This window comes from Sceloporus occidentalis, unplaced genomic scaffold (genome assembly GCF_023333645.1).
Source record: "Sceloporus occidentalis isolate IW3139 unplaced genomic scaffold, rSceOcc1.0.p SCAF_5, whole genome shotgun sequence".
NCBI lineage: Eukaryota > Metazoa > Chordata > Lepidosauria > Squamata > Phrynosomatidae > Sceloporus > Sceloporus occidentalis.
The window spans coordinates 125,953,075-125,968,257 of NW_028316985.1; the positions used below are offsets into that span (position 1 = coordinate 125,953,075).

At 40.3% G+C, this 15,183-nt stretch overlaps 1 protein-coding gene across 3 annotated transcripts in view; it reads left to right on the top strand.

The window, feature by feature from the left end:
- LOC149312799 (glycerophosphocholine cholinephosphodiesterase ENPP6-like) overlaps positions 1-15,183 on the top strand; it is a 48,988-nt gene that overhangs the window by 4,731 nt on the left and 29,074 nt on the right. The window contains exon 1 of one of the 3 annotated variants that reach the window (XM_089525390.1): positions 12,075-12,279. The exons of the other annotated variants lie outside the window; for them this stretch is intronic. The gene's annotated coding sequence lies outside the window, so the exon portion shown is untranslated. Of the gene's footprint in view, positions 1-12,074; positions 12,280-15,183 lie in introns of those variants that run through there. 3 annotated transcript variants of the gene reach the window in all.

Consider the following 15,183-nt stretch of genomic DNA (forward strand, 5'->3'; position numbering starts at 1 on the left):
ATCATCAAATTTTTTTGCATGTCCTCCATTTTTTTTTGGGGGGGGGAAGTGTTCTACATTTAAAAATGCTATCCTACATTTGTCCCGGTTTGGAGGTCCTGACTTATGGCAACCCTAACTGTCACCAGAGGAAAAAGCAGAGTTTGGTTGGTCTAAGGACAGCTGAGGGTCTGGGGCCCTTTCTTTGATTTGTCTCCTCTGGTGACACTAACCTTGCCTAGTCTCCTTTCCCTCCTTTCCTCTTCTTATATGAGAAAAAGTCTAAATAATAAGGGTGGGCCTAAACTGCTAGGCCCAAGCATTGGAGTAGTCAGAGAAGGCTGGAATGGCTCCTTAAGAATGATTAAGGAGACCTTGCATCCCCCAAAACTTGGTTAACACCAAGAAGATGCACTGCTGAGTGCACTACTTGCCTCAAATGGGTCAGAAGAGCCCCAAACTGTTGGCCCATTAAATCCTGGAACTGAAAGAAGGCTGTACCAAAAACTTGCATAATAAAGATGGAGGTGGAGAGAAGGATTCTGGCTTTGCCTCTTTTATTGCATCTATGGAATGACAAGCACCATGGTAGGGAGGAGCAGAGATGTTCCTAATATCCATACTCTTTTAAGCTGTAGGACTTAAAAAGGAGCGTTACAGACCGCTGCTGCTGTTTGCTCCGCAAGGGAGCCGCAGCAGCCAAACCGCGCGACTCCCTCGCGGAGCAAAAAAGAAGCTCCAAAATGGAGCTTCTTCCTGCGGCGCGGTTATGACGCCGCGAGGCGCCAATGGCACACTCGCAACGTCATAAGTGCCGCGCGACGTGCGGACGCACAGCGTCCACTACGTCAATATGGTGGCGGACGTGTGGAACGGCCGCCGCCATATTATACGTATTGACTACGTACTAGGGTTAGGGGGGTGCAGAAGCACCGCCCCTTCCTAACCCTAATACGTAGTCAATACGTATTTTATGGCAGTTTGTAACCCGCCAAAGTTTTTTTAAGGCAAGGAATACTCAGAATTGGTTTTGCCAATTCTTTCTTCTGAAATATAGTTTACAGGACCTGGTATTCACTTGTGGTCTCCCACTCAAATACTAACCAGGGCTGACCTGTTTAGCTTCCTGGATCAGACAGGATCTGGTGTTTCTAGGGTACATGGTAATAAAATGAGAAAGCTGCATTGATAAAAGCAGGCATAAGACTAATTCATACAAATGTTTCAGCTAAATGGTTTTATATGCTCTGGACCATGTGAACATCCATCACAGTCCAAACATCATGTTCCTTTTTCTGTAGTGCTCCAGATCTAAATTTGCTTTGTATGAAAGTCAGTAATGTATTAACTTCACTGAAATACCTTTTGTTTGGAGAGTCATCTCACAGCGCCCTTCATCCTGGGTGCTGCCACTATCCCTCTCTCCAAATACACTCCCCCAAAGTACTTGGGGAAGTTCAAAGGATTGATGAAATAATTCCACTTCTGAATCAGTGGTTGCAAGAGAGGTGCTGGCTACAGACCAAATGAGAGTTATATTTTTAAAGAAATGCTATTGGTATGTAACAGGGCAAAATGTCTACAGGGAACTCTAGTTTAAAAGTACCAAATGGTGTGTGTAATATTTTGTCTCCACGGATTACGTGAAACTATACACATTCTACGTATTTAATATTACTCAAAAATAATAATCTGGGAAATTGATAGTTTCCCCTTTCTTTGTTCATATTGTTATGTATTTTCTACATTGAAAGTAGTGAAAAATTCTGAGAATGGTACTAACAGGCTTACCTTATTTTGGATGAGAGAATAGTAGAGATTTAATGTGTGACTGTAATATTTACTTCATTTACAATGCTAAAAGCAAGGAGTAACTGGCATTTCACAAGGCATATCCATAGAGCTGACCTTGCACAGCCTCTCAGGTCTGCAACTACAGTTCCAACTACTTCAGGCACCTGTCAAGATGGAGAGTCAACATTTTGAGAATGTCAAAAACACTCTGAAAAGAGGGACAAATCGTCATTGGATAGATCTTTGGGGCTCTCTGGATGTCACAAAAGGATTGGTACTCTAAATACGTGAATAGCAGGAAGCCTATGTGGGTGGTTAACAGTTGTGCAGGCTTTACAATTGAGGAATAGGAGGGAATAAACATACACATTCTAGCCATCACCCACATGTGGAAAGTAACTGTAGGCAGAGGAGACCAACCATGGGGCCACTCCCTGGGATCTCTCAAAACAGAGGGCTCTAAATTGCATGGAAAACCTCCACAGATAGAAGTGTCTCTCTTTTGTAGGCAAGGAGAATGCAACAAGGAGAAAGATAGTCAACTATGTTGTTGTTGTTTGCCTTCAAGTTGTTTCTGATTTATAGCAACCCTAAGGCAAACCTATTATAGGGTTTTCTTGGCAAGATTCAAAAGGAGGTTTGTCATTGCCTTCCCCTAGACTGAGAACATTTGACATGCCCAAAGTCAACCAATGGGTTTTATGGCAAAACAGAGTATTGAACCCTGGTCTCTAGAGTCGTAGTCCAACATTCAAACCACTATGTCATGCTGGCTCTCGTAGTTGTCTATCCTTACTTTTATTTGCTTACCCTAGGCAACTGGGCAACTCTAAGTAGGCAAGAAGGTGGTATAGAGACAATTGGAGGTAATTTGGCAGCACTGCTTGTTTACCCTCCCTATCTAATATGTACATGCTTTTCCATGTATTTTCTCTCTCTCTCATTCTTACGTTTCCGCTTGGTAGTTGTGAAGATTTGGCAGAATGACCAAAAATGACAATGTCAAGGAGATTGTGGGTTGACAAAGAACATCTTATTCAGTCCCCCAACTTGAAGTCAGCACTGCTTTAAGATGCACTGCAGTATCTTCTGCATAATTTCCAAACTACTAAGCCCCTGTTTTTCACATACATTTGTCCCTTCTCCTTTGCTGGAATTGGTTTCACCTTCTCCAGGCTCTGATAGATATCTCCTTGAAGAAGACAAAGTTATCATAATGTTTCAAGAGATTCTCTTTTAAGTGTGAGCTTTCACTGATGAACCAACAAGCCTTCTTGGACTGTTAATCATCAATTCAGCTAGGAAATGAATGGTAAGCCAACAGTTGCTAACTATCTTTCTTCTAGCAATCAAAAAGGAGGAAGATGTCAAACCACCAACAACAAAACCCCCCCCTCACATCCAATAATATCTTTCAAGGCTTAAGCTAAAACCTTACAAATATCTTTAAAATGCTGAGCAGTATCGTAGGCTGAGCACCTTCATATCTGGACATCCAGCTCAGATGTCTTTGGATATCTGGGAGTTCAGAAAAAGGAAATATTTAGGCTTGATGGTTTTATTCAACTTTTTATTTCTATCTAATTGATACTTTGTAAAAAAAAAACTTACATGGGCCAGAAATAGGGATGGAAGATATATTTGCTAGTATTGATTCCAGCTTGAAAAACAGAGTTCTTAAAAGTTGGGAAACTCACCAGGAAAAATAACAGAGCAGCAAAAATCTTGTGCAATTTTCTTTCCATATTCAAATATCTCAAAGTAGAATCATAGAATCATACAGATGAAAGGGACCGCAAGGGCCATCCAGTCCAACCCCATTCTGCCATACAGGAAGACACAATCAAAGCACCCTCAACAAATGGCCATCAAGCCTCTGTTTAGAAACCTCCAAAGAAGGAGACTCCACTACCCTCCGAGGGATTGTGTTCCACCATCAAACAGCTCTTACTGTCAGAAAGTTCTTCCTAATGCTTAGGTGGAATCTCTTTTCCTCTAGTTTGAATCCATCATTTTGTGTCCTATTTTGACACCTCTTCAAATATTTAAACAGGGCTATCAACAAATAAACAATTTATTATTTATTATTATTTATTATATCACCTCTTAACCTTCTCATCTTCAGGCTAAACACACCCAGCTCCCTAGGTCACTACTCATAGAGCATGGTTTCCAGACCTTTCACCATTTTGGTTGCCCTCCTCTGGACATGCTCCAACTTGTCAATGTACTTTTTGAATTGTGGTGACCAGAACTGGACACAGGATTTTAGGTGTGGCCTGACCAAAGCAGAATAGAGTGATACTATTATATCTTTCTACCTAGACACTATATTTCTATTGATGCGGTCTAGAATTTCATTAGCTTTTTTAGCTGTCGCTTCACACTGTTGACTTTTGGTTTACTAGGACTCCTAGATTCCTTTCACATTCATTGTTGTCAAACCAGGTGTCCCCCATCCTATATCTGTGCATTTCATTTTTCTACCCTAAGTGCCTTACATTTCTCCATGTTGAATTTTATTTTGTTAGCTTTGGCCTAGCTTTCTCATCTATTAAGGCCATTTTGAATTTTGATCCTGTCCTCTGGGGTATTAGCTACTCCACCTAATTTGGTGTCATCAGCTGTTTGATAAGCATGTTCTCTGTTCCTTCCTCCAAGTCACTGATAAAGATATTGGAGTTTATCAGACAAGGGAAATTGGAAGTATAATCCAATGGCAATCTGAACACAATCATGGGGTTTCACGTTATTGAGTGATAGACTACCATACGCAATTTCGGGCAATGGCAAGCTATTTTTGGGCAGTGGGAAGTCTGTTCGAATGCAATTTGAATTCATGTAAATTTGCTGAACTAGTGAATTCACGTGAATGCGTTCTGGCCCCACTTTCTTTTCATTTGAAATTAAGATAAATTCCTCCCATGTGATAAATAGGATTGAATAGCACTGGGCCCAGGACAGAACCCTGTGGCAGCTCACTAGTCACTTCTTCCCAAGATGGAGAGGAGCCACTGCTGAGCACCCTTTGGGTTTGGCTGGTCATCTAACTATAAATACACCTAACAGATGCATTGTCTATTCCACATTTTACTAGCTTCTTTGCAAGAATATCATGAGAGACCTTGTCAGAGGCCTTACTGAAATCATGATATGTGATATCCACAGCATTCCCTTCATCTACCAAGCTGGTAATTTTATTATTTAAAAAAGAGATCAGATTAGTCTGGCATGGACTTGTTTTTCAGAAACCCATGTTGATTTTTTGTGATTATGGCATTCCATTATAAATGCTTATAGACTTTTTGTTTAATGACTTGCTCTTGAATCTTTCCTGGAACTGATGTCAGGCCAACCAGACAGTAATTGTTTGGGTCCCCTTTTTTGCCTTTTTGAAGATGGGGACAACATTTCCCTTCCTCTAGTCTGCTGGGACTTCTCCTGCTCTCCAGATATTCTCAAAGGTTATTGCCTGTGGGTCTGATATTATTTCTGCCAGTTATTTTAATACCCTTGGATGTAGTTCATCTGGCCCTGGAGATCTGAATTCATTTAAATTAACCAGGTATTCCTGTACTGCCTCTTTATTTATTCTATGATGCATTATCTCTTCTGCATCCTCTGGTCTATTTTCTTCAGGTTGAGCACCATTTTTCTTTTCTAAGAAGACTGAGGCAAAGGTGATGTTGAGTAGTTCTGCCTTTTCTTTCTCTCATTAGCATTGCCATCTACTCCATACAATGGCCCTACCATTTCCTCCTCCTTCCTTTTACTACAGACATAACAAAAAAAAAACCCCTTTTATTACTTTTAACCTCTCTAGCAAGCATGAGCTCATTCTGTGCTTTAGCTTTTCTGACTTTCCCCCTACAGGTGCTAGCTATTTGTTTGAATAACTCTTTGGTGATTTCCCCTTTTCTCATTTCTTATATATGTTAAAACTTACCTCAGTTGAAAGTTCTTTAGTCATCCATCCTGGTTTCTTGGGACACCTCCCATTTTCCCTTCTCATTGGAGCTATCTGAGTACTGTATTGTATTCTGGGTAGAAAAACATGTTTTTGAGAGAGAGAGAAACCCTTCTTTCCTGCATAAAAATGATCTCTGTGTAGAAAAGGAATTATTGTGAATTCTGGAATATTTCAATATGACAAGCATACAGTGATGGAATATTTGTTTTATCCACAAGTGGAGAGAAAGCTACTGTAATTATTCATCCCTGCATGTGAAAATGAAACATCTAAGGATCTACATTCCTATTAGAGAGTTAAATGTAACATGCAAACCTGTGACTATTTCTTTCTAGAGTTCCTGCGCTGTATCTTCCTAAGCTGATATATAACCTGATTCTATCTGGCAACTACTCATGGTAATGTGGGTGCCTTGGGGCAAACTATACATGGGCAGGCAGCTGTGAGCATATATGCGGTATCACATGTAAAGGGAGGGGGAGGGCATAAGGATTTACTCGTACATGAAAAGGAGAGCTCCACTGAAGGAAACAAAACTCATCCCCATTCCTCATCTCACTGTTGGTTACCCTTTGTACCCTATTGCCATTTACCTTGTATAGTTTTAAAGCAGTTTTCTAAAGTTTTGTTCTGAGACTCAAAGTGAACTAGGCAGGCAGAAAATTCTTAAAACTGCCGCATGCAGGAAAGCAAAAGAGGTGCTCCTATCAATGCTTTTGTGCAAAGAGTAGACCCCTAACCAAGGTTTGTCTAAGATTGTGTGAATGGTGCAGGCACATAGACAAATATACTTGGCTTCCAAGCCACTTCAAGCATGTGAAGCATGGTATTCTAGGACAGTGCTCTTCATGGTTGTAGTTGGTAGACCAATGCTAATCCCTGAGTCATCAGCTGACACTTACCAGTATGTTTCCAGGAAATTATGTGAATATCATAATCATATGACATAAATATGGTCTTGGTCCTGGGAACTGGGTTGCCTCAGTGGTATTCCCACACCGGGTGACACCCAGTGTGAGGGGCAGGATTTCTGGTGGGGTTTCTGGGGTGGGGTGCCCGAAAAAAATTCTCCCATGGGGCCTAGGCACCTGGAAAAGTTCCTCCACGGGCCTTGGCACCTGGAAAAGCCCCTCCGCAGGGCCTGGCTGCCCGAAAAAGTCTCCGCACAGCCCAATCAGCACTTGTGTGGGGCGGGGAGATGATCTGGTGTCACCCCCTTCTGCGGTGTCAGCTGGTGCAGTTTGAACCTCCTGCACGACCTTAGTGACACTACTAGATTGACTATCTGTCATATCAGATATCATGAACAGCACTGTTCCAGAACATTGAAAGGAATTCATCATAAACAGAGGTGTGGTTGCTAAATGAGGGTGATCAGAGCAGAAACTCCCTATTCAATATAGCTCTATGACATTGGCACATTTGCAAAAAATACACTTCCTTGTACCATGCTTGAAAAACAAAGACTACAATTTTACTGTTACTGAACACTGAAGAGATATAAAAGTGAGTGACTGAACAAGAAAACCAAAATAAGGCTGCTTTGGTTTCATTTCTACAAAAGCATCATGCTTAGTATCTGCCAAGGAGATACTTGGCAAATTTACTGCTGCACCAGAAAGTATCTTAGCAATATAGCATATTCTTTTTTCTTTCTGGATTTTACTGTGTTGAACCTATCTTCTGTACATCACAGTTCACATTTATGATTATTGGTGCTACAATTTTATCACTAGCAAAGAAGTTGGATCTCTGCCTGGCTCCAAAGAGACTGTTTTAAACCAGACAGTAAAAGTGGATTATCTGGTTTTCCAAGTCTTGCCTATTAAAATTACTGCTTGTGACTGACTGTATAGTGCTCTAAAAAAAGGTATTTTTTAATGTGAAAGGTCTGATAAGGTCACCCGATTTAGCTTTGCTACAAGGTGAAAATACTGCCAGTGTCACTTTTTGGAGAGCTTTGAATGGTATTTCTACAGTAAAGATATAAGCCAAGCTGGAAAGGATGGGGCAGCCATATAAAGCAGTGATGTGGAAATAAAAGGAAATGTGTAGAGGAAGCAAAGAAAACACAAGCTGGGCCCACCTCCTTGTGTTCTAATGTATTGACAGAGGTCCCCTAGTCTGATTCACTTCCACCGTCACAGCTAGGTTCAAGGAAAACTGTAAAGCAGATCTGTGAATTGTATGGCCTCAAGATATTGCTGAACTGAAGGTCCCAGCATTCCTCACCATTGGCTATGCTAGACAGGGTTACTGGAACTTGCACTTCATCAGCATCTGGGCCAAAGCTGACAAAATGAAAATCAACATGGGGAAATGTAAGATACAGCAGTTAGGGTGGAAAAAATGAAATACACAGCTATAGGATGGGGGACACCTGGCTGAATGAGACTATGTGTGAAAGGGATCTGGGGGTCCAAGTAGACCACAACTTGAACATGAGTCAACAGTGTGGTGCGGCTGCTAAAAATGCCCATACGATTCTATGCTGCATCAATAGAAATATAGCGTCTAGATCAAGAGAAGTAATAGTGCCACTCTATTCCTCTTTGGTCAGGCCCCACCTAGAATACTGTGTCCAGTTCTGGGCACCACAATTCAAAAAGGATGTTGAGAAACTGGAGCGTGTCCAAAGGAGAGTGACTAAAATGGTGAAGGGTCTGGAAACCACACTCTATGAGGAACGACTTAGGGAGCTGGGATGTTTAGCCTGTTTAGAAGAGAAGGTTAAGAGGTGATATGATAGCCCTGTTTAAACATTTGAAGGGATGTCATATTGAGGAGGGAACAAGCTTGTTTTCTACTGCTCCAGAGAACAGGACCAGGAACAATGGATGCAAGTTCCAGAAAAAGAGATTCTACCTCAACATTAGGAGGAACTTCCTGACAGTAAGGGCAGTTCAGCAGTGGAACACATTCCCTCAAAGTATAATGGAGTCTCCTTCCTTGGAGGTCTTTAAATAAAGGCTGGGTGGCCATCTGTCGGGGATGTTTTGATTGAGAGTTCCTGCATGGCAGGAGGTTGGACTGGATGGCCCTTGTGGTCTCTTCCAACTCTGCAATTCTATGGTTCTATGATCTGAAGGTCTGGTTTAAGCAAGAGTGCAAGAACACCCCAACACACTTCCTTTCAGGTAAAGCACTCTGGGCAATTGGTGGTCCTCCAGATATTCCCGGACTACAACTCCCACTAGTCCTAATCAACATAGCTTGTGGTAAGAGATGATGGAAGATGCCACCTTACTATGGAGAATAGACTCCTTCATCTCATTTCATTCACAAATATGGCACATAAGAGACAAAACCATCTGTATTTGTCCCATTATATCCTATTTTTACATTGGATTTGTTCTCTTAGGAAATCTCTGGGAAATATGTTTTTTCTGAAGGGTGAGGGATGCAGGTAGGGATCTCCTACAAAGTATTCTTCATCCCCTCACTAAACTACAGTTTGTGAGATTCCGCAGAAGAAAACATGACATTTAAAGTGAGACGTTTAAAGTAATATAAAGATGATACAACAGAGATTTTAGATCCTTGGGCTGGTGTATACAGCAGAAAGTAAGAGTTAGGCATGTGTGTACTATCCTGACTCATTAATGACCATACATATATTGTAATAATATTTTGCAAATACAGCAGCATTTTCTCATCACATGTTCCACTCCTCTGTTGTTTCTTTATAGTCCATTTTCCTCCTCACTGCCACAGACGATTATGATCTCAGGTGAAGAACGAACAAAATAACTTTTAAAAATAAGTTCTTGAGGGCGAACATCCAGAGACCTGAAGCACCAAACAGAAAGTAATGTGAAAGTACTTTTCTCTGTTTTCTGTAAGGGGTCAACAGCTCTTTAACCTGCACTGCATTACATCTAGGCTGGCTGATGCTTGCAGAGAGAAACACTCAGGCATGTGATGCTTGTCAAAGGCAATGAAGTATAATCAGGAAAGTTTCTGCAACAGGGAGATGTGTGAAAAAGTACTTTTCTAAAAGAAGACCAGTGATGCTGAAGTTGGACAGGGTATGTGGTAATGAAATGGTCCAGTGGGATTATGAGCTTCTCTGTGTATTCAGATGGTTTAGATTCTAAACAAATTTGTTAGTCTGTGTGACTTGCAGAAAGGCCTTGGCAACTTGGGAGAGAAATTCGGGTCAGCGGTAATGTCTTGATAATTATATATCTGAGATCTTCTTTCCACAAAATAATTCAGTAATTTTTATTTGTGACAATATAGTCTTATGTTGCATTGAACCATATTTGTATGCTTATAAATCCATGTCTGTCAATAAATGATGTAAATAATCAACAAGATAGTGAATTGATTGCAGGAAAGGGAATAGGTACAAACAAGAGGAGACATTGATCTCACTCAGAAAAGCTAAATTTACAGATTCCCAAAGTAAGTGAATAAGTTATCCTTACTACACAGGTTTCTAAGACTATCAAAGTATGCCAATTGGACATTGTAATAAAAATTATTTGAAAATTCTTGGAATGGCGCAATAACAATCATCATTTCATATTCAAATAATATGTGTGTGTGTATGTGTGTGTGCGTGCATTACATGAGAGGATAATGGTGATGTGTGTTATTACACGTTGAGCATCCCCAATCCACTAATCCAAATACTCCCAAATCCAAAACTTTTTGCACCGACATAGAGCTGTGAGTGGAAAATTCCACACCTATACTCATCTGATAAATTGCAGTCAAAACCAAGGGACACAACAGACACTTTATTCAGTGTCCCCAAAGGAAAAAAGACCCTCCCAGCCCCTACCTGTTCAGTGGACTCACCATATCCACAGGGGTTTGGTTCCAAGACCCTGTGTGGATACCAGAAAAATCAGATGTTGAAGTCCTTATGCATAAAATGGTGTAGGCAGCAGCAGAGACAATGGTAAGCTCCCTTGCTTCTGGGAAGCCCACCAGCCACCCGCTTCTCCATTTGACATGGCAGCTATGGCACTCCTGCTCATTCTTTCCCAAGGTGGAGCTGCCACCTCAGCTAGTGCCCTAAGAACAATTCTTAGTCAATCTCACTGCATATATGCAAATATTACAAAATCTGAAAAAGTCTAAAACAATTCTGGTCCCAAACATTTCACAAAAGGAATAAATTATTATTATTATTATTATTATTATTATTATTGATTCAATCTCCACCCCACCCTTCCTCTTAAGAACCAATAGGTGTGCATTTTCAAAATGTATGTTAAAATTTCCTGTTTGCATGACAAAAAGGTGCCTTGGGAATTTACTCACCAGTCAAAATGGATCCTCAACAAATGTTTGTGCCCCATCTGGCTAAGGCAATCTACTTGTCAAATACCTTTCACTCTACTCAATTTTGTAAAGATTCACAGTCTTCTCCACATGTTTTAATTATCTTTGTTCAGTTTCAGTTAAGATCACAACCAGCAGCACAGGACCTAAGAAGTTTAAGCATTATTTTTCACCTATAAGAAATCATGTTAGAACAGTTTTTGCTACGCCAGCTCACACTCTTTCTCTCATTTCTTGTTATTTGTCATTAAGTCAGATTCTACTTATGGCAACTCTATCAGATTTGCAAGAGCTCTGTTCAAGAGTCCTGCATAGGTCTTGCAAACTCAGGGTGGTGACTCCCTTTATTAATTCAACCCACCTGCAATATGGTCTTCCCTTTCTCCTCTTGCTTTCTACTTCACCAAAGATTATAAAAATTTTTTTCAATCATATCATCTCATGATGTGTGCAAAGTATGATACCCTCCATTTAGTCATTTTTGCTTTTATTGATTGTTTAGGAATGATTTGCTCTTGGAAGCTTTCATTTGTCTCTTTGGCAGTCTATAGTATCTGTATAACTCTCCTTCAGCACCACATTACAAATTAACTTATTTTCTTCCTGTCTGCTCTCTTCACTGTCCAAGTTGATTTGATTGTGCCATTGGATTGTGAATATGTGTTTTCTGATTATTTTGGTATACTTATGATGCATTAACTTTTGTTAAGTACTAGAAAGTGCACAAAGAAACTAACATATGATCTTATATTCTGATAACTGTATGACAAGTATAACATTGTTTTCAGGTAAAGCAAAGTCAGTTCTGAGAAAATTAGAGTGTTTCTGTGGGCTTGTTGAAAAGAAACCTATTCACTGCATTTGAAAAAGAAATATAATGCTAATAGGCCATTCAGTGTGTTTCATGCATTTCTCACGAATCATAATGCTAAGAGGTGATTCACCATGCTTCATATACCTCTCATGACTCAGCTTAATGGTTAACTAGTTACTGTTCTCTCGATGTGTTCCTGTGCACTACTCCTTTAACAGAAAATTTGGTACCAGAGACAGAAATAACATGGAAGCAATAGGGATAGGTTCATGTGCCGCAAAGAAGAAGAAGAAGGAGAAGAAGAAGAAGAAGAAGAAGAAGAAGAAGAAGAAGAAGAAGAAGAAGAAGAAGGAGAAGAGCACTTCAACATATTTTAGCAAACCTTTTCATCCAAAACTAGATATATGAAATGAAGCAACCAGGTCAGGTAAGCCTTGAATAAGTAAACAAAAACACCTGAACCTCCTGGAAACTATCTGAAAGCTTCTTCTTAAATGTATCTGGAGATGACCTTTTCTTTCACCAGTGTCAACTTTGAAAATGAAAAAAAAAATGATTTTCATTTTAGTGGACAAACGTACAGATCTATGCTTTTTAACATGCTGGGGTAAAGCAAGCTTATCTGGTAATGCAAGCTTATCTGCTCTTCTGTTTCCCCCTCTGTTTTACCGTTTACATTTACTAAGTAAGGGATTCTGGAGGCAGCTGCTGTTTACCTTGCTTGTTGTAAGAAGGGACATACAGATAAAGTAGGACTGGTGAGTCCTGTTCTTTCTCAGCTCAGGGTTTGTTGCATTGTTTACTGCAGACACAATGCTGCAACCCAACACATCATCCTCCCAGTGCCAATGCTGCTAAAAAAACATCTAGTCAGACAGAAAACAAGGTGAAAAGTGGGGCTGAGCAGCCATAAAGAGACTTTGTACAAACGTGTTTCTTTGTCAGAGGGTTTGTTAATTGAGGCATGCCTTTATAAGAAAAAATACAACACAAAACATAACCAAGTGTTTTAACCCCCTCACCTATCCCCCTTGACCAATGCCTTCCATATCCCAAAGCAACAAGTTTCCACACAGCTGGACAGATTAGTATGTAACTCACATTGCATTTGCAGGAAGGTCTGAAAGAACCTCAAGTGTCACTGGAATCTAATAATGGAGTCATCTGTGGAACATTAATTCTCCGCTCGACAGTGCTCTGTTTGAGTTATGATAGGTGAAAATTCTGAAAACACATGCCATACAGAATTTATTCCATCTTGTCACCCCAAAGTGTGGATGCTGGAAACATAAAATCTCATATTCACACAACTTGGGCAGCTGGTACTTGAAAAAATCATGAGGACCAGATTAACAATTACGGCAACACACTCTTTGTGAAGCAAAGCCCTGCAGTCTTATTTTCCTTCAGGCCCACTGACTTCCACATTTTCCTCATAGTTGTGCTGCTTTCTAAATTCTCAACAGCTGTTAAGACTGAAAGATTAACGCTCTCTCTGCCTTGCACAGCCCTGAATGAATGAAGCTGATCACAATGTGAATGGATTCTTCTCAAATGTTTCTTTAGCACCCGTGTGGTAAAAGCCTCCAAAGAAAGCATGCTGTGTGAATTCCTTGGCACAGCTGCTGAGACAATCCTCTGCCTGATACAGGAAAACCTAACTGGCTGAAATCTTACATTTATATCTCAAAGTATCATCTGAAGAGAGAGAAAAATACCTTTCTGTACTCCATGGCAAAATACAATATGTAGCTCCATACCTTCCAACATTTCACAGATGGAAGCCAGAACAACAGTGGGTTGGGATAAGGATGGCAAAAGTTATTAATGAGGAAGGACACACAAGATAAGAGAGGCTGCAGCAGTTTGCTTTTGTCTGAGCCTTCTGGGAAGAGCATGATTCTGCCCCACCTTTCCTCTCCTTATTGCTGACTTATCTGCTTTTTTACAAACTTAGTTTGCATCAGTGGAAATAAGCAGAGGACAATGAAAGAAAGCTGAAGGAGAAGAGGAAAACTGACATTTTAAAAGCAGCTGAAAAGTGGGATGATAGATCATTAATTGGCACTATCCCTACCAAACTGAGACAGTTGAAGGGTATGCAGCTGTGTGATCTCAAATGTGGATTCCACACAGAGACAGGGAGCTAAGGAAATGTAGTGGCTATGAGTGTGAGCTGCAAACCCTAAAGTTGCATATTCAGATTTTGCCTTTCCTGCTTTTGCCACTTAATTTTTAAAATATATTATCTTAGCTGCATTTCCATCATTCAAAGCAGCTTCTATAATAATACATACATTGGGATATAATAAAATGTATTCACTTTAAGAATAATGACCATAACCTACATTACAGTGTTGTAAGAATGATTGAGATCTTGTATGTTAAATGCTTTGAAATCTAACAAATGGTATTAGACAGTTATCAAGTGTTGTTATTATAGTGGTTTATTCCTTTACAACGCTTCTTCTATGTAACTGCATAAGCACTGAGCTAAAACAATGCAGGGTTACAGAATCACAAAGGAGGTTATGAATAGCCAGTATTTGCTACAGCTTTAAGTTTTGCTTAGTAATTTGCTTGTGGAGTTTTTAATTTCATCCCCTGCATACATTTTTATTTACACACACGTAACCAGTAATGCCATGACTGCCTGAAAGTAAAAGGACTGCAATAACAGCTTGCGGGATGTTGGCTAGAAACCAACAGATTTTCTGGCTGAGATTCAGTTTATTTGAACTATTATATTCTTAGGATGTACATCCTTTTGGGCTTTTTTCCTATTACAAAAGGAAGGCATACTCTCCAACTGTTGTGATTTGGCAGAGACAGTCTCAATTAATCCTCTCATATCTCCCTTTTCAACTGCTCTTAAAATGCCTTTAGAATCTGCAGCTTCAAGCCAATCTCATAACCAGATCGAAAGTACTACTATAGCTTGAAACTTTCCATATTGGTAGAAATTTCAGCCAGGAGTGATGAGGACAAGTATTTGTGATTTCAACCAAAAGAGCATAGTTTAATGACTGTCTAAGGCCATCAGCAAGATAAGTTCAGCTCTTACCAACTCAGTAACAACAAAACCTAATAGCAACCAGGCACCTCTATAGTCTTCACTCCATGTAACAAATGAGGGGATACCACTCTTAACTTAGGCCCTGTTCAGACTGGTCATTAAGGCCAGCCTGGTGGCGGAGTTGGGGTGTTGCATCCATATGATGCATGTCCTGACTCTGTCCCCCAGGACGCCAGGATGCCATACGCCGCTCCACACAACACGTGGAGTCATGGTGCTCCTCCAGGGCTGCGTCTACAGTATATGATGCAGTGC